Source organism: Hemitrygon akajei, chromosome 25 (assembly GCF_048418815.1).
Source record: "Hemitrygon akajei chromosome 25, sHemAka1.3, whole genome shotgun sequence".
Lineage (NCBI taxonomy): Eukaryota > Metazoa > Chordata > Chondrichthyes > Myliobatiformes > Dasyatidae > Hemitrygon > Hemitrygon akajei.
In genome coordinates, this window is record NC_133148.1 from 16,288,135 (window position 1) to 16,308,379 (window position 20,245).

The window sequence follows — 20,245 nt, forward strand, 5'->3', positions numbered from 1 at the left end:
GACAAGGCCGACACAGAACTAATGTCAGTACACGTTAAGGATGCCACTGAACGAATATAAAATTGAAACCTGAAGTTGAGAACAGTCTGATGAACAAGTGCGTCAAGGGAAGTGGGTCATTTGAATTTCTACTAAGAAAACATATAAAATCCAGTAAAACTCTAATCTATCGATTTCAGCAATCTGTGTAACTCTGGAAGACTTGGACGATTATTCAGGCGATGAAGAAAGATTCGAAAACCTGGATGAATTTGTTAGTTCATCGTCAGCGCTCATCACCTTTGTGATCCTCTTTATGATGAGTATGATGTACAGCGCATTTACAACGACTGTTAAGGTAATAACGAGTTTCAATTCTCCAATAGTCTATGCAAATCCACTCAAATGTTTGGCGTAAATTTCACATTTCAAGTTGTGAAATAATCAGTCTAACAGAAACTTAATTCATGTTTCTCCCAATATGTGGTTGGGTTTCGGTGAGGCTTCCCTGGCGCTTATAGTCCATTCCTAATATCTCTTATGAACGTGACGTCCATGCATAAAAGAATTAAAATACCATGCACAAAGATTATAACTAAAGGAAGGAATTACTGACAATGCCAGCGGGATTTGACAAGAAATTGCGATAAATAAAAGAGGAGAAAACGAGAGCATGATGTATTTTAAATCATTTTCTGAATGATTTAAGTTCTTAGATTCTTAGATTCACTCTTAGATTAGAGAGAGAGGGAGGGAGAGAGAGAGAGAGAGGGTGTGTGTGTGTGTGTGTGTGTGTGTATGTGTGTGTGTGTGTGTGTGTGTGTGTGTGCTTGCGCGCACGTCTGTTTGAGAGAAAGGCGCAGAGAGAGAGACCAGGAGCTGTAAAGGAGACGAGAACTCAGCGATGAAAACATTCATTTATGCTAAAACTTGATCGAGGAGACGAAATAAGTGGCACATTGATTAGGGAGAGGTCCGATATTTCTCGGTTAGGAATCTGGTGGGAAAACAGTCATTTTCCAGCAGATTATCAGCGCGTCCAATTTCAGGAAGAGCAAATGTAATTAGAAAGTTGACTGGTGGGGCTACTGAATTAGTACTTAGCAAATATCAATGAGTTATGCTAATCAACACAGTTGACGTTTACAAGATTGACAACTGACCAATGAATAAAAAGTGATAGTCAATTTTATAATGAAATTTCTATAGAATTCTGTTCATATACAGAGTTATAACAAACAAAGAACTTAGTGATGGTAAAAATAGATGTGAATTTGTTGCATAGCAACAAAGCACAGGCAATTGATTTCTTGAGTTGTTTTTTTCCACATAATAAAATAATTCTTGATTCGGATGAGCATGCAACCTATAAATCTTAGACGACTAATATAAATCAAGCATATTCACTTTTGAAAAATTCACCAACAGCAGTAATAGCTTCCTTGGCGACAATACTCCATGTGAATCTCAGTGCCAGTGGCCAAGGAAATTTTTTAAGGTCATTCCCAACTTATTGCAGCGTCTTCATCTAGAGGAAATAAGTTACATTTTCTTAACCTTCAAAAGTGCGGAGAATTATAAGAGAATCACTAGAAATACTCAGCAGTTTAAGCTGTATCTGTGGGAAGCAAAATACAGTTAACAATCCAGGTTGAAACCCTTTCTTCAGAACTTGCGAGGAAACAAAGAAATTTGTAAAGTACAATGTTTCTGACAGTGACAGGATAAAACCGGGATGAACCATGGTGATAAGATATGAACAAGGTTGTCTGATCTAAGAATTAATGAGAGCTCTTCGAGAATTAGAACGCAAGTCAAGTCAAGTCAACTTTTATTGTCATTTCGACCATAACTGCTGTACAGTGCATAGTAAAAATGAGACAAAGTTTTTCAGGACCATGGTGTTACATGACACAGTACAAAAAACCAGACTGAACTACGTAAAAAAAACACAGAGAAAGCATCACTAGACTACAGACCTACACTGGACTGCATAAAGTGCACAAAAACAGTGCAGGTATTACAATAAATAATAAACAGGACAGTAGGGCAAGGTGTCAGTCCAGGCTTCGGGTATTGAGGAGTCTGATAGCTTGGGGGAAGAAACTGTTATATAGTCTGGTCGTGAGAGCCCGACTGCTTCGGAGCCTTTTCCCAGATGGCAGGACGGAGAAGAGATTGTATGAGGGGTGCATGGGGTCCTTCATAATGCTGTTTCCTTTGCGGATGCAGCGCGTAGTGCAAATGTCTGTGATGGCAGGAAGAGAGACCCCGATGATTTTCTCAGCTGACCTCACTATCCGCTGCAGGGTCTTGCGATCCGAGATGGTGCAATTTCCGAACCAGGCAGTGATGCAGCTGCTCAGGATACTCTCAGTACAACCCCTGTAGAATGTGATGAGGATGTGGGGTGGGAGATGGACTTTCCTCAGCCTTCGCAAAAAGTAGAGACGCTGCTGGGCTTTCTTTGCTATGGAGCTGGTGTTGAGGGACCAGGTGAGATTCACCGTCAGGTGAACACCAAGACACACAGACATAGAAATAGGTCAGAAGAAACTGCAAAAGCTGGCAATCGGGCACAGAAACATACTACTTGAGACATTCGCCGGGTCATGCAAGATTGTGAAGGGAAAGTTTCAGAAGTTGAGCCGGTGTATCAGAACTGAAGTGAAGAAGGAATGTAGTCTCTATAAAGTGGAGAGCAGAAAGTTGACCCAAAAGGCTGGAGGTGAAAATCTTACCTAGCCGAGATGACAGACATGGGAAGAAGTAGGTAATTGTGAGAAGGGAGAGAATTTGTTGAAATGTAGAGGCAGGTATGTGATTGGTGGGGGCAGACAAAGATAAAGCGAACAATCGGCAAGGTGTATCCAGGCGGGGAGGCGAGGATAAATATGGAGAACAAGGATGGGTGGTGATATCCGGGGATAAAAGAGTTACACCTACTGGAATCTGACATCAAGGGGTATAATTAAGCGGGAAAATAATGTATGAGCTATAAAATGTATAGCAGTGTGACAATCACGGCATGTTGGTCTGAATATGTCCTTTACTCAGAGCGAAATAAGTGGAGAAAGAGGATAGCTGAGTCAATAATACCAACCAACTACTAATACTCTGTACACAGATAAATCAAGTGATGTAAATTTGTGGAATTCATTACTCTGGGAATTAAAAGTATGGAGTCTTATATCGGTGGTGGGCAAACTATTAGCGAGGGTTGGTACAGACAGCTTTTACGAGCTTGTAGCGAAATGCCTTTGTGTGGTTCAGGCAGTGCCTCGCGAGAGTAATTAACTCTTTAGAGGACGTGAAAACAAGAAGCATTAAAGATCGAGCAGTAGATGTGGTCAATATGCATTTAAGTAAGGCATTTGTCAAGGTTGCCCATAGTAGGCTCAATAAGACTGTCAGGATTGAGGCGATCGTGGGACAGTTGCTGCATAAATTGGAACTGGCTTGCCCACAGAAACAGAACTGTGGCAGTAAATGGAGCGCATTCCAGCTGGAGTTCCGTGAGTAGTGATAATTCGCGGGGAAATGTTCTGGTATCCCTGCTCTTTGGAGTTTTTATAAATGAAGAAGTGGAAGGGCGGTTTAGTCAGTTTGCGGATGACACCGATTGGCAGTTTTGTGGATATTGTAGAAGGTTTTCATATGCTGCAATTGGATATTAACAGTATCCCTAATACCCCTATAGTCAGTATCCCTAATATCAATATACTTCATTTGTGTGTGTTTTTTCTGTTGTAGCTCACTCATGCGTGAAAACGTTCACAATGTTCATCTTTATCATGCACAATACGATTTTACTTGCTTCCAAACATCAGCGTACATGATTCTAAACTGCATATGTGTAATTGCAATCCTTCCAATTTTTGCTCGTGCGGCAAGTTATTCATTCCAATGAAGAAGCTATTAAAACTTTACCGTATTTTCAGTGCAAAGAAAACGTTGTCCTTCATTATGCAGACTAGAAATGTGGTCAGTATTCAAAGAGTGCCTTCGGACGCACGTTATACTTTTCGACATCTATTTATTGTGTAATGAAGCCGAGTGCTACATAACACATCTTGATTACTTGCAGCCTTGTTTGGCAATATTCCTTCTTTTACGTCCAAGTACACAACAGTCCAGAACATTCCAAAGAGGAATTCATTCTTTGTGTTTAACGCAGATGGAGGTTCTTGTTCATGAAAATAATATGTAAAGTTGTGAACAATGTATTTTGGAGTATTAGTTCATTGAGGCGGGTTAAAGAAAATATGCCCAGTCACAGACATTACACCACGCGGCACCAGGTGTTGGATTAAGTAGCGAACAGTAAAATGCACCAGCTCCTTCACATCTGACATATGACGGATCGGATGTTGATTGGAAACGTAAAGACGCAACGAGCCCATCGACCAATGTTTTTCCTATAAAAAATAGCTGATAATGTATCTAAAAATTTTCAAGGAACATATTAAAACATTTTATTTTGTTACTGTACTCTTTCGATCCATTCGGTCGGTTTGACTGCTTGCCTCTCTCAGCTGCTCACTGGATTCTCTCTTCGTGTTCTATCATTTCAGGTGAAGTAGAGAATGCTGAAACAGACGCAGCTCCAGCTTTTGTTTTAATGGACCCGAAGCCAAATGATGACATCCGACTAACAGTGATTGTCCTAATGTAGGTCTCGGCCCGTAATGTCGATAGTTATGCCGCTCCATAGATGCTGCCTGACCTGCTGAGCTCCTCCAGCATTGATTTCCAGTATCTGCAGAATCTCTTGTGTAGATGATAACATCAGACCGCTGCATTTATAATAGCCTTAGTACTGTGTGTGTGAATTTATAATTTTATTTCTGTTTATCCTATCAGTTTCATTCTGATTTCTGCTATATCAATGACTGGTTTTGGCTGGAATTTCACAAAACAGTTGCAAAACAATAAAATGCAATGTTTATTCCTCTGAATGATATAAAATAAACTGGGGTGAAATAATTTTCCAGCAGTGAAAGATTGGAATCTACCATAAATGTGAAAGAATTAAAAGCACTTTGCAATCTGGTATTCCAATTTCATGCATGAACAAAACTATCAGTTTAGTTTGACCTTATGAGCGGCGCCTTCCCCTACTATCCATATTCACTGACAAAAAAAACTTAGGAGTTGTTTCGAATTGACTCTTCATAACTTCTCTGTTGTCTGCTTTTCAAAATAACATTTATATTCAAGGCTATACATTGAGAAAAGGCTATGGATTAAGCAAACTATAATTCCGTGTCCAGCAGTTTAATCAGTTACCTTCCTTTATAAAAGAAACATCAGGTTGGAGTGTGCCACGTGCAAATATTATACTGAAATTGTAGGAATAACAAAACTTAAAGGAGATCTATTGGATTTTGGATGTAATTGCATTGTTCCATTTAAGTGATTCTCTCAGACTGGAATTCTACAAAGGAATATACTGATTACTACTTCTGTTTATGCTTATTGATATTTTGCCAAGAGAGTAGGTATTCCATACGCTGCGTGCTGTAGTTCCGAATGATTTCCAAAGCTTTTCTGACGCTAATACATGGGGATGGTGCCCAATCACATAATTTATATTCAAGACCTCATATAAAAGAAACAAATGAACACTTACCTGCCAATCAGTTCCCTTTAGTGTTCCAACCACCTTCCCTTTCTTCCAAGGCGTTCTGCCCTCTCCTATCAGATTTCCCGTTCTTCAGCCCTTTATCTCTTTCACCAATCTTCCCAGATATTTACTCGAATCCTTACCCTTCCTGGTGTCTCCTTTCACCAGCCATTTTATACTTCTTCTTCCCCTCCTCTCACCCTCTTATTCTAACTTCTCCCCTTCCTTTCCAGTGCTAATAAATGATCTTAGCCCGAAATATCGACTGTTCACTCCTTTCCATAGATGTTGCAAGGCCTACTGAGTTCTGCCAGAATTTTGTGTGCGTTGCAACTAAATGAACATGCTGTGCTCCAAAGCAGAACCAGCTTTACTTTTTCCTACATGAGTACTAAATACTTCAAAGGATTGTGAAGAAGTTGTTCATTGCAGACAACCTTGAATATTAATGTAAATACAATACAGATTATATTCTATAAACCTCTAGAATAAATACACGAGATATACGCATGCTTTTGTAGTGCGTGAACGTTTGATGGAAAACATGCAACATCTTTTTTGGCTCTCGATATTACATGATGGAAGACTGAGATCACTGAATTTCCAAGCACATGTTAAGGCCGAGGTACACACCGGCCAAGATCCGTAATGCGTATATTTGTAAGCATATAATTACATTATCAGAGAGAATAGCAATAGAAAGAATCCTACCATGTTCTCAGCCATAAACAAAAGCTGCCCTGTTGATCTCGCAGTTAGTAATCACGGAGTGGGCAGAATTGTGGCATTCACTGAGGGCAGAAAACTGCATTACCGCAGCTCGGACGGTACCTGACTGCTCACATTGGAAGAACAGTTTAGCTGTAAATGTATGCATTACTCGGTTCTTCATTTACTCTGGTAGCCCAATTTGTCTTTGAAATTTTCCGCATTTCTAACGGAAATAAGACTGCCTTGAGATTCATCAATTAATTATCCGTGAGAGGAGACACTGCGCGGGCCCTTGATATGTAGCAATCAGAACACTCAACACATACTCTCGCCAAAGCAACGGGAGTCAGGATCAAAATCTTTCATCCTCATAGGAATCCAGGAGAAACCAAAATCTGATATTACTGACCGTCAAGACAGATGTTGCGTTGAATCACTCGAGACCATAAAATCACGGGGAAATTACATGATCTCATCAACAGATTATATGCTTATCGCAGTTTTGACTGATACTATTTTTTCTTACTTGTGCCATATTATTGTCAGAATGTGAACAAAGAGATTTCAGTAAAATGCTATTTGACTGCTTTTTTAACCACTTAAAATTCCGATCTAAAATTCATATGCCTCCGAATAGGTTTTTAAAAAAATACTGTATCTATTTCAATGCTACACTGACTATTGATAAAACCGAACCACAATGCTAATTAAATCCGCATGATGAGTAAAGGAAATAATACTACGTTAATAATTATAATCAAGTTTTTTGCTTATCGCTGTCGATTAAATGTAATCAGTAACTTTCGAAACAGATGTTTTAAATGTATCAAGAAAATTTAAATAAATTTTAACCATATATAAATTAAAGTGAACGAGCGGCACTTCGGAACTAAATAATGTAAATAACTAGTCAACCGGGTGACCCGTTGGGGCACTCTTTCAGAGAAAGGTAGTGCAGACAGATGTGATGTGCTTTGGAAATTAAAGAAGCAAAACTCAGTTGTTTATTAAAGAAGAAAGACGCGTAGCAAGGCAAATATAGCCTTGGGGGGTAGTCTTCCTGGAGGTTGGTGACGAGTGGAGTTCTGCAGGGATTGTTCTGTGACGCCTACTTTTTGTGTTTTTTTTAAATGACTTTGATGAGGAAGCAGAAAAGTGCGTTAGTACGTTTGCAAATGAAACGGGTGAGGAGGTGGAAGGATGAGTTAGTGGAAGGGTCCGTTAGTAAGTTTGAAGATGACACAGACATTGGCGGTGTTGTGATTAGTGTAAAAGGTTGTCGTAGGCAACAGCGAGATTTCTGCCTACGATGGTGGTCAAGAGGAACATTTATAAAACAGGAACATTTAGAGACTCTTAGATAGGCACATACGGTGGATTACGGTTAAATGGGCCATTGGTTAATCGGGGCAGCAGCTTATTTGGGACAATTCTGAAGGAACAAGATCTATTCGAAAAAACAGCCGGGATTCCCTTCATTTACCTAGCACACTATGCAAGTTAATTGAGCCATGACATTGTTGCCGAAGTTTCTAACTAGCGTCAGTCGCGTGCACTTGTGTGGCGAACTTTGTGCTTAGACCGAACAGTTTTTATTAGCGTCTGTTGTTTTTTTCTATCCATGAAACAGTGCTTTTTTGTCACTGTTGGCTGGTCAGAAGTAAGCAGGAAAACAATTCGGAAATGCTTTGCTCACTGCGGTTTCAAAAATTCAGCCGTGGAGACGGCCGGGAGTGAAAATGAAACGATTTGGCTAATTTAACAATTCGAAAATACGAAGAATTTGAAGGTTTCGACAATTATCTTGAATGCTTTGAGCATGCAATCGTCGATTGCTTTGTATTAAGTTAGTCCATTATCGACACAAGGTGCCTGCGCTGATATGTTCACAGTAAATCAAAAGAACAGGGCAGAATACACTTTGATGAACTCCTAGCATTATATTCATTAGGAAATAAAAAATTATAGTACTGTAGTAGTATTATTAGTGCTCTAACTTGTTATGTATTCCATTTAAATAATTTGTTACTCACTTAAGCCATAGTTTGTCTTTTCTTATATGTTTAAAAATATTTCCACGAAACTTTCCCCAGTTTGGCCACTCAGTTGGGCCAAACTGTACTGGTCCCGATGTGTCCTGATTGAGCGGAATCTACTGTCCACGTAAGTAAATGAAGGGATCAATGGGATTGATCGTGCAGAAGACTTATATAGATGGGCACAATGTTTGGGCCAAGGGTTGCACAGTCTGTGTCCATGTTCAACGTTCAGTGTGCTACGCAGAATCGGAATCAATTTATACTGAAACTCATAAGGAGATATTTACATAAACTAGAGCAATGGGGTAGTTTTTTTTTAAGATAGCGGCCATGTTAAGAAACCGCAACATCCTCTGAAGGAATTCGAGGGCTTCCACATTTAAAAGCTAATTCTAAAATGACAAGGTATGGGGATGATCAGTGGGAGATTATTGGGTTTGGGGACGTGGTTTGGAGATTGACAGAGTCAGAGTTTACAGAGATAGGAAGGGTAAGATGGGAAAGAAATTTGAGAAGAGAGACGAGAATTTTCAATCTGACTGGGATTCCAGGATAGGACGAGTGTGGTGGTAAATTTTCTGGACTGGGTCCGGTGAGCTTAAGGGTGATGTGCGGCAGAAACGTGGTGCTTTCGTGGTTATAGAAGGCAGATGAAGGAACATAAACGTAATATTTGTTTTCCAACAGTGCCGCCATCAGGCACAAAACCCATGGGTCCTTCTTTCAACGTTAGTCTTTCAAGGTCGTGCTTGGTGACAATGTGGGAAGCAATGTTATAGTCCATGCTAAGCAGTGAATACATGTCCGTATTAATCCCACCTTCCAGCACTCGGCTTAAAGCCCCAGAGGTCATTCCTGTGCTCCTCCAGATACATTTTAAATGCTGTCAACGAGTCTGCTTCAAAACAGGTAATAATGAGAAGCAGATGAGTTACAGAGTACTCAGTGATACAGGAGCCGGAGTAAAGCGGGAGCGGGGTCAGGAGCACATGGGGCATGAAAACAAACAAGAGCACATGGCAATACAAAACCATAGACTGAAGGCGAGAGGGAAAACACACAAAAAGACAAAGTTCAACTGGTGTTACTAACAAAAGCTTAGTTCCCGGAAGGTCTCAGTGCCCTCTATGTTCGCTTTGACCATCAAAACGTGGATGAACCTTCACAAACTCACACAGACGACAGATGCGGTACCTGGCTGAATATTAACAACCTGTGCTGTTCAGCTGGCTGAGATGTTCACCGATAATTTTAAATTCTCACTTCGGCAGTCTGAGGTGCCTCCACTTTTTGTTAGAAATTGAGAAGATTCGCCATCCCATCTAAAACTTTAACAAACTTCTGTATATGTGTGGTGGAAAGTATATTGACTGGTTGCATCACGACCTGACACGGAAACAGAAACGTCCTTTAACGGTAAGCTCTATGAAAGGTAGTGGATACGACCCAGTCAATCAAGGGTAAAACGCTCCCCACCATAGAGCACATCTACACGGAGCAACTTGCTAGAAGGCAACAACCATCATCAAGGACCCCCACCACCCAGGCCATGCTCTCGTCTCGCTGCTGCCATCAGGGAGAAGATACAGGAGCCTCGGGACACTCGCCAACAGGTTCACCAACAGTTATTATCCCTCAAACATCAGGCTATTGAACCATTTGGTATAACTTCACTCACCCCATCACTGAACCGTTCCCACAACCCAGTGATTCACTTTCAAGGACTCTGATCATTATCATTAGAATTTCTTTATTTCTCTCTTCGGTATTTGCATAGTTTGGTCCATTTTGAACATTGGTTGGCTGTTCGTCCTGTCGGGTGTGCAATCTTTTATTGATTCTGTTGTTTCTTGGATTTACTGAGAATGCCCAGAAAGAAACGAAGCACAGAGTTGTATATGCCGCTATATGTTTTTTATATAATAAATGTACTTTGAAACTTGGACTTTGTAATTTAACACTAACTCCTAATGCACAGTCACGCCATTCACATTATTGATAACACAAAAGTTTCCAGTACGAATGCCTGTGGAACACCAATTAGCACCTTCTAAAACTCAGAGAAAATCCCTTCTGAGGTCAGCAGAAACCCTCATCTTAACACCATTCCCTGAATCAAATAGGCCCTAACATTTTAGATTACATTCTTAAAATGGACTTACTGACGTCAATATCAACCGTATTTATTACGGTACCTCACCAATTGGAGCTGCAGTTGGATGAAATTAGGACCATTCTGGTATTATAGACGAGGCTTTTGAAGAGGTGGCCACACCCAGTGTCTTGCCTTCGGACAGTAGACGTGGCCACCAGGGGAGGTAGGGGATTAAGAACTCAGTGCCATTTTCCTCAGCAACAAGTATGCTCCTTTGTATTCTGCTGGGGGTGGATGACGCATCAGATCACTGCAACAGCAGACAGACTGTTGGCACTCTGGCCGGCTCTGAGGCTTCTCAGGGAAGGATAAAGTCAGGCACTGCAGTTGTAATAGGGGACTCGATAGGTAGGGAGAGAGAAAAGAGATTATGTAGTCACAAAACAAGGCACTGGAATGGTGTGTTTCCTCCCAGTTGCTGGGCTCCATGATGCATTGGAGCAGCTGCAAGATATTGTCAAGCAGAAGAGGGAACAGCCAGAGCTCGTGGGGCATATTGACAACAATTACATAGAAATAGGGTGATAGCACGGATGAGTGAGTGGCTGCAGAGATGGTGCAACGGACCAAGATCTTGGATCATTGGAATTTTTTCTCAGATAGAGGTGCCCTGTACAAGACGGACTAATTGCACCTGAACTGAAGGGAAACCAATATCCTGGCCGCAAAAATTTGTTGCTGCTGCTTGGGAGAGCTGAAACTAGTTTTGCAGGGGCTGGGAAACGGATACGCAGGTCAGTAACGGAAGGATCGAACCAGAAGGTAAATGTCAGGGAAATTATTGAAAGGCAAACTCGAAATACATAGTTTGCTGGGTCAGATAGTTCTTAGAGCATGGATCAGTACATGAAACTACGATGCTGAAGACATTACTGAAATTTGGCTGAGAAGGGAGGAGGATTGTATGATTAATCTACCAGGTTTTCGAAGTTTTAGAAAATATAGAGGAGGAGGTAAACGAGTGAGTGGAGTTGCACTACTAATATCTCAGCTGCACTCAGAGGAGTCAGATACTGAATCCATTTAGGTGGAATTCAGCAATAGGAAGGGTGCAATCACACTGATCGGAATGTACTACAAATCCTCGAATAGGCACCGGGACATTGAGGAAGGGATATGCAACCAGATTAAGGAAATGTGTAAAAATAATAGGGTTGCTGTCATGGGAAATTTCATAGTCCCTAGTGTAAACTTCGACCTTCTTATTGTAAGGGATTTAGATGGGGCTGAATTTGTTAAATATCCAGGAAGGTTTATTAAATCAATATGTAGGCGGTTGAACGAGTGGAGCAGCAATACTGGAACTCGTGTTGGGAATAAGTCTGGCCAGGTGACTGACCTTCCGGTCGTTGAACAGTTAGATAACAGTAGTCACAACTCCTTAGCTTTCAAGGTAGCTGTGGGATAGGTGCGGTTCTTCTGGGAAAGTTTCAAAATGGAGTAGGACAAATGACGAGAGCACTGGGCAGTAACTAAAAAGCTTTAATTGGGAAAACCTTTTCTCTCGCAAGTCCAGATCAGACATGTGGAGGAGGGTTTAAAGATCAATTGCACAGAGTATAGGAAAGGTTTGTTCCCATCAGAAGGAAGGACAGGAATGGAAAGTTAAGAACACCATGTCCATAGAGGTGATGAACTAAGTCAAGAAGAAAAGGAAAAAGTATTTAAAGCTTTGGAAGTCGGTGTCAAAAAAACACATGAGGAGTATAAAGAAGCCGAGGAGCCATGAAATGCCCTTGACAAGCAAGATTAAGATAAATTCCAAGGCATTCCATACAAACATCAACAGTAAAAGGATAACTAGGGAGAGGGTGGAACCAGTTATGGTTAAAGTGGGCTGGGGGAAATTGGAGTGCGGTTCTTAACGAGTACTTTGCTTCAGTATTTACTAAGGGAAAAGATATGGAGGACCAGGAGGTCAGGCCTGTGTGTATAAACACGTTAGGGCGTTTCGAGGTCAAGGGGGAGGAAGTGTTGAGCCTTCTAATGACTATTAAGGTGGATAAATCCTCAGAGATTGATGGGATTTACCCCAGGCTTTTGAAGCAGACAAGGGACGAGATTACTTGGCCCTTAACAAGTGCCTTTATGTCCTCTCTAGCCACACGCAAGGTCCCAGAGGACTGATGAGTGGATAATGTTGTACCTCTTTTTAAGAATGGAACAAGGTAAAATCCTTGGAACTATAGATTGGTGGGTCTCAAGTCAGTTTTAGGATAATTGCTGGAGAAAATTCTTAGGGATAGGATACATGAGCTTCGGTTAACCCATGGTCTAACTAGGGAGAGCCAGCATGGCTTTGTTTGTGGCAGGTCGTGCCTTATCATCTTGATTGAGTTTTTTTGACAAGATGATGAGAGAAATTTCTGATGGTAGGACCGTGGTTGTTTTTTACATGGTTTCTAGTATGTAAACTTTTACAAAGTCCCTCATGGAGGCTAATCCAGAAGATTAGATGCATTGTTTGCGCAGTGAATTGGCTGTTTGGAGGAGTTCTGTAATAGTGGATTTCCGCAGGGATCTGTGCTGGAACCGCAGCTGTTTGTAATATATACAAATGACCTGGATGAAAATGTAGATGGGTGCGTTAGTAATTTTGTGGATGATAACAAGATTGGTGGAGTTATGGATAGTGTAGAAGATTGGCAGAAAACAGCATGATATGGATTAGTTGCAGACTTGGGCTAAGAAATGGCAGATGTAGTTTAACCCAGATAACTGTGAAGTGTTTCACCTCGGTAGGGCAAATGCAAGGTCCTCAACAATGTCGCTGAACAGAGCAATCTTAGGATCCAAGCTCATATCTACTTGAAAGTGGTTCCACAGTTGATAAGGCATATAGAATGCTTGCTCAAATTAGTCATCGCATTGAGTTCAAAAGACAGGAGGTTATGGTGCAACTCTATAAAACTCTGGTTAGGCCACACTTGAAGTATTGTGTGTATTTCTGATCACCCACTATAGAAAGAATGTTGAGGCTTTGGAGAGGGTGCAGAAGAGGTTTATCAGGATACTGCCTGGATTAGAGCATTGACGAGAGGCGAGATAAACTTGGCTGGTTTCGCTGAAAGGTCAGAACTTGAGGGGATACCTGAGAGAGGTTTAGAAGATTATGAGGGGCATAGATGGAGTATACAGAGTGTCTGTTCCCCAGGTTTGAAATGTCTAATACCCGAGGGCATGCATTGAAGGTGAGAGGGGCAAGGTTGAAGGGGAATGTGAGAGGTAAGTTGTTTACTCAAAGTGTCGTGGATGCCTGGAATGCGCTGCCTGGTGTGGTGGTAGAAGCAAATACAGTAGAGGCTTTTGAGAGATGTTTGGAACCGCACATTGATGTAAGGAAGATGGAGGGATATGGACACAGTGTAGGTAGGAGGGATGAGTGTTCGGGTGTCTTTGATTTGTTTTGTAGCTGGTTCGACACAACATTGTGGGTTAAATGACCTGTTCCTGTGGTACTCTTCTAAGTTCTATGTCCAATGTTCTAATACACAATTGCCTTCTTTAAGATAAGTACAGATTCGTCACTGAAACCTGCCCTTGACATACCCGGTACCCCTGGCTGATACGGTGACCCCAACAACTCCATCCCCACACACACTAGTTCCAAGTTTATAATCCAAAATTTATGAAAGTGAAGTACCAGCTCCTCTTTGGCATCTCCTCTTGTTTTAACTGAAAAAAAATCTATACCTTTGCCAGATTACCCAATTTTGAAACGTCTGACAATAAAAGAAATAAAGGGGTGAAGAATAATGTGTTGCAGGACATAGAAAGTGTAGCGTCTATACTAAATAAGGTGCAAAGTCACAAAAAGGTAGATTGTGAAATCAAAAGTCCACCATATTATACCAGTGAACCATTCAGTCATCTGATAACAATAATATATAAGTTCTTCTTGAACCTGGTATCTTCTACCCACTGGAAGAACGGAGATGAAAGCATGACTGGGGTGAGTGGGTTCTTTGATTATGCTGGTTGCTTTACTGAAGCAGTGAGACGTATGGACAAGTGTCCATAGAGGGGAGGGTGATTCATGTGATGGACTGCGCTGTCTAGAACTCTCTGTAGTTTCTTGAGTTCACGCATAGAGCATCGCCATACCAACCCACATTACACCCAGCCAGTATGATTTCTATCATATTTCGATAAAAGTTGCCAAGATGCACGGGAATATGCTAAATTCTAGTATATCCTGAGGAAATAGACGCGCTGCTCAACTTTCTTGGTCTGGTGTTTAGGTAGTTAGGCCAGGATGGGCTATTGTCTATGTTGTCCCTTAGGAACCTAAAGCTCTCAACGCTTCAATTCTCAACCGTTGATGTAGAGAGGAGAATGTGCACGGTCTGCCTTTCTGAAGTAAACAACACTTGTTTGTTTGTTATTATTGAGGGAAATGTTGTTGTCGTGATTCCATGCCACTAAGCTCTCTATCTCCTTTACCTTCCAGGGCGTCAACATCTCAAATCGCAGCTTCAAGTTCTTGGGTATCAACATCACCAACGATCTATTCCCTGCTCAACATATCAAAGCAATCACAAAGAAAGCAAGCCAGGAGTTTCGGGAAATTTGGAATGTTGTCGAAGACTTGAGCAAATTTCTATATATGTTCTGTGGAGAGAATTAGGACTGGTTGCATCACCGGCTGTTATGAAGGCTCCAATGCACAAGATTGAAAGAGTCTACAGATGTTTGTAGATGCAGTCAGCTCTAACGTGGGCAAAAGCTTCCCTGCCATCGAGAACATCTTCTGAAGACTGTATCTCAAGAAGACTCCATCCATCAACCCTTATCGTCGAGACATGAATTCTTCTCATTACTAACATCAGGGTGAAGGAACACGAGCCTAAAGATGCACAATTGATGTTTTGGGAACAGTTTTGGCCATTCCTTCATCTGATTTCTGAATGGCCCAATAAATTATAAACACTACCTTACTAAGCCTCTTTTGCACTATTTATTTATCTCATTTTTATCATAACTTATAGCTTCTTGTGTGACTTGTACAATTCTGTTGCCACAAAACAACAAATTTCATGACAGATGGTAGTGATAATTCTGATTTTGATTCAGATTTCTGAACTCCGACTAATCGTTACTTGTGATGTGGCCCACCTCGGTGATATCATCTACAAGGTTGTAGATGTATTAGAGCAGAATCTGGCTATGCAGTCACAGGGAATACAGTAAGCGGCTGAGGACACCACCTCGTTGACCACCAGTGTTTAGAATAATCATGGCAGAGATCTTGCCGCTTATCCTTATAGCTGTGGTCTGTTTGTTAAGATGCCAAGCATCCAGTCTCAGAAGACTGAGAGGGAAGCTTTGACTCCCAAGGTCTAAAGTTTGGTGTTGAATTTCTTTGGAATAATAGTATTGATTGTAAACTGTACTCAATAAACATAGTCTGATGTAGATATGTGTATTGTACAGATACTCCAGGGATGAGCCCAGGGAGATGGCGTTTGCTGTAGACCTGTTTCAGTAGTCGGCAAATTACAATGAGTCAAGGTTGACTGGAAAATTCGGAGACATTGTGTGCCTCGACCAACCATTCGAAGCTTATCATGGTGGTAGATGTCAGACGATATGGACAACATCTGTTAAGGTCCAATATCTTGATACTTTGGGGGGGGGGGGTTGTTTGCAGAGTGGGTTTACTGGGATGCAGACGATGTTAGCAAGAGCTGATAAGGTCCAATCTCTTGATACTTTTTTTGGGGGGGGGCATTATTTGTAGAGAGAGGTTACTGGGATGATAGCGTCTTCTTAAAGCAGGAGGGATCCACAGTCTGGAGCAGGGAGAGGTTAAAAAAGTTTGAAAGTATACCGACCAGTTGACCCTCACAATAACTCAAGACATGGTCAGGGACAATACCAGACCGGCTGATCTTACATCCGTCTTGATGTCTGTAATTCAGGTGCACTGGAGACTGTCAGGGTTGATGGTGACAGACTAGTTCCCTTCTGTTCAGAACGTGTAAGGAAGGTGATAAACTCCTGATGAAGGGTTTCGACCCGAAACGTCGTCACTACCTCCTCCCATAGATGCTCTCTGGCCTGCTGAGCTCTGCCAGCATTTTGTGTTTTTATTTGATAAACTCATTCTAGGTTAAGTATTACCTGAATATGATTGAATGGAAATGATATGAAAAGACCGTACAACTCCAGTTTCACATTACATCAAATGACACGACATTCAGATGAAGTGATAAATACACCAACTCCTTTATATCTGAGATATAATGATCAGATGCTGATTGGAAACGTACAAAGAATATGAGCCAATTGATAATTCATATCCCTGTATTATCTCTCTTGCATATGTATGTAATGGTTCGACTATTGTGCATACCACAACAAAAATGGCTTCAACTGAGAAAGGACCAAATGATTTACAAATGAAATGATGTGTTGATACACACTTTTGACCATTCTGTCTGGTTGTCTCTTTAACGCAATCACTGATACACAGGTAGTGTTCTGTCATTGCAGGTGAACTAGTGAATGCAACATCGCCTCTGCAAATCTATAACAACTTTGGTTCACTTGCTCCCAACCACAGAACCATAGAACATTACAGCACAGAAACAGGCCTTTTGGCCCTTCTTTGCTGTTCCGAACATTTGATTCCGCATTGTCAATTGCTGTTGGATTGACTTTTATAAAACAAATGCTAAGTTAATGACAGAAAAATATGTCCTTTATAATAAGAAGATAATAAGATTATAATAAGAAATAATAATAAGAATAATAATTATTATAATAAGAAATAATAAGAAAGGTAAGGGGAAATTATCGTGGAACAGATTGCAAACTGGTTCTATTGTGAAAAAATTCGATGACCCTTTCAGTACAGCATTGCAATTTTGCACTCTGAAAGAAAGCCCATGTTTAAAAGGCTGCCTCTCTTAATATTCAAAAACACAGAACAGTAATCCTTAGGAATTACTAGTCGATGAGTTTTAACGTGATCTTCCGTTAGTTGGTTTTATTTTTACATCAGTAATTACGTTTTAAAACAGAGTTTGATATGTGAAGGTAATTTTCTGGAATGTTTAGTTTTCCTGTAAAGTACCATATTGTTCCATTTAAGTCCTTCTCTCAGGGTAGAATTTTAGAATATATTAATTGTTCCTTTTTTTTTCTTCTTATCCACAACCTGTGAGAGAGTCTATATTCCATCGGACACTTCCCAAAATGTTTCTCGCGCTCATGCAGGAGTTAATGCAGAATCATAATTCATTTCTAAAAACCATCTCGAGTAACACATCTCAGAAGCAATTTCCATTCTCCACTTGAGAACGTTTTTATTTTCTACGTGAGAGCTAAATGTTTAACTGAATTGTGAAGAAGTTGGTCATTACAGAATAAGTTGTATTTTAAAATAATTCCAACGTAAAATTCATGCAGGGAAATTCTAGAATTAATAGACGAGATCTACATATAGGTCGGTTGGTGGCGTAATGGCATCAGCGCCGGAATCCTGAGTGAAGGCTCCGAGTTCGAATCCATGGGCTTTCTCCAAAATACCTGGAGAGTGATGGGTTTCAGATGCCCAAGACACGCCGTATAATGAGCAATCACCAAAAAGATCGGTGCAAAAAGCCTGTTATGACGGCGCCCCGACGACTCCACCAGGAATTAAAGGCGCACCCACACATCTGCATATGCCTTGGTAGGCCATAAGCAGTTCAGGGGAAAAGGAATAGCAACTGATATGGTATATACTGTACATATCACATTGCGGTACAATGCATAATGTGATCCTAACGAAAACTGTTATCACGATGTTATTAAAATTAGCATTGGAAACAGTCCTACCATACTTCTCAAATGTCCTGGAGTCGAAAGTTTTGAACTTCCCTCTGGATATTGGTTACAGTCAGGATTCACATGATATTCAATATGGGCGAACGAAAAGCATTACGAGACTCCAAAATTGCAGGAATGCACATATTGAAAATAAAATCTAGCGGTAAGAATATGACTAACATTTGTAAATGTTCCCTAGCTAGCTTTCTGAAGTCCAGTGAATACAAGTCTCACCTGTTCAACCTTTCGTCATAAGTCAAACCTCACAACTCTTCTATTCCACTTATCAGTCAGCGACCTTTCAAATCCAAAGAATTAACGTTTTCCCACAAGACTGCAATACTCCGTACAGGTCTCTAAGTATTATTTCGCTGATATTTGAACGATCCATGGACATCGGACACAACTTCATTATTTCTATTTTTGCACTATTTACAGATTTTTATGTCTTTGCACTGCACTGCTGCTGAATAACAACAAATTTCACCTCAGTTTTTCAGTGATAATAAAGTTGGATCTGACACTAGTTCTTCACATGAAGCAGAACCAATTTTGAATTCAATTTCTCGGCCAATAAGCAATAACATTCTACTAAATATCCTGATTTCAAAATTGTTAAACTTTATAGGCGGGGGATCTAAAGGGGAGAGATGTGGGCAGTTAAATTGACAGACTATTAATAAATCCAAACAGCTCCAGTGGATTAACAGCAGGGTTTCTGCCGAACAGTGTCCCAATTACCCTTTGGCTTCCGGAATCTGTACGATGGACATCGATTGTATCATGCAAATTTGGAAGTTAAATGGTTCAATTGTTCCTTCACCTGATATTCGATGCAACTTCCCCTTTGTACATCTGCGCTTCCTCGTTTTGTTCACAACATTCATACTTGACTTTTAAATTCGCAGGATTTACGAATGACCAGTCATTCTGCTCAATATATTTTGAAACCTCACACCCTTATCCTGATTATGATCCTGTTCTTACAAAGTAAAGATGAGAGTATTTTACCTGTTTTGCGAAAGCCCCAAAGATGGCACAACGAAATCCAGCTGATAGGAATAGCACTAGGTATTTATTTTCTCCAGAGCAAAGACTCTTTTTCCCCATCGGAATGAAAGAGCAAAACACAGTCGAGGACACTCCAAAGACGCCTCCGTTGAATTTTAATCCAATGTCTGTTTCTCAGACTAACAGTGCGTCACCGCAAAATGTTGGCAAAATCTTATTTGCCTGCGTTTCCTGGCCGAATTTCTTGATTGAACAAATAGTTCTCCATGGAGAAACTTATGCAACCTCAATAAGTTCCCTTCCGATTGCTACATTTGAGAACAAACAGTCATGATCACTGGTCGCTCCACCCTTTGCGTCTCGGGGCTCTCCCGCTCGAATTATTCAGCTCCAATTTCTGAATGTACCCTTCACTGTTATCCCACGGGAGGTCACAGCTCAAGAACCAGTGAGGTTCGCTTTAGGCTGTTCATACGTCAACGGAAATAACTGAAAAGCGGAGTTGGAATATCTATTGATATTTCCGCCTGTTTAAAGTTTATTTGAATTAATCGAACGTCCACCAGACGTCACAGATTCCCTAATATTTAAAGGAAATAAATTGCATCTGAGAAAAACACAGAAATTAGAGGCTTAAAAATCACAACTCCAGATCGTAATCGAAGTGTCAGTGTGCAATTCTTCTCCCCACTACAAACAGGCAATATATTTCATAAGCCTAAAAGAATGGTGCTAGCCTAAGCGGCCACGCCATTAGAACCCACAGAATCAAGTTTATTGCCATATACACAAAAACATGTGTGCACAGGTTCAATGGAAAATACCTGCAGCAGCTTCATTGGCATAAATTGTATAAACATTCGCAAGGAGCATAAAATTAAACATAAATTATACATAAACACGAGAAAG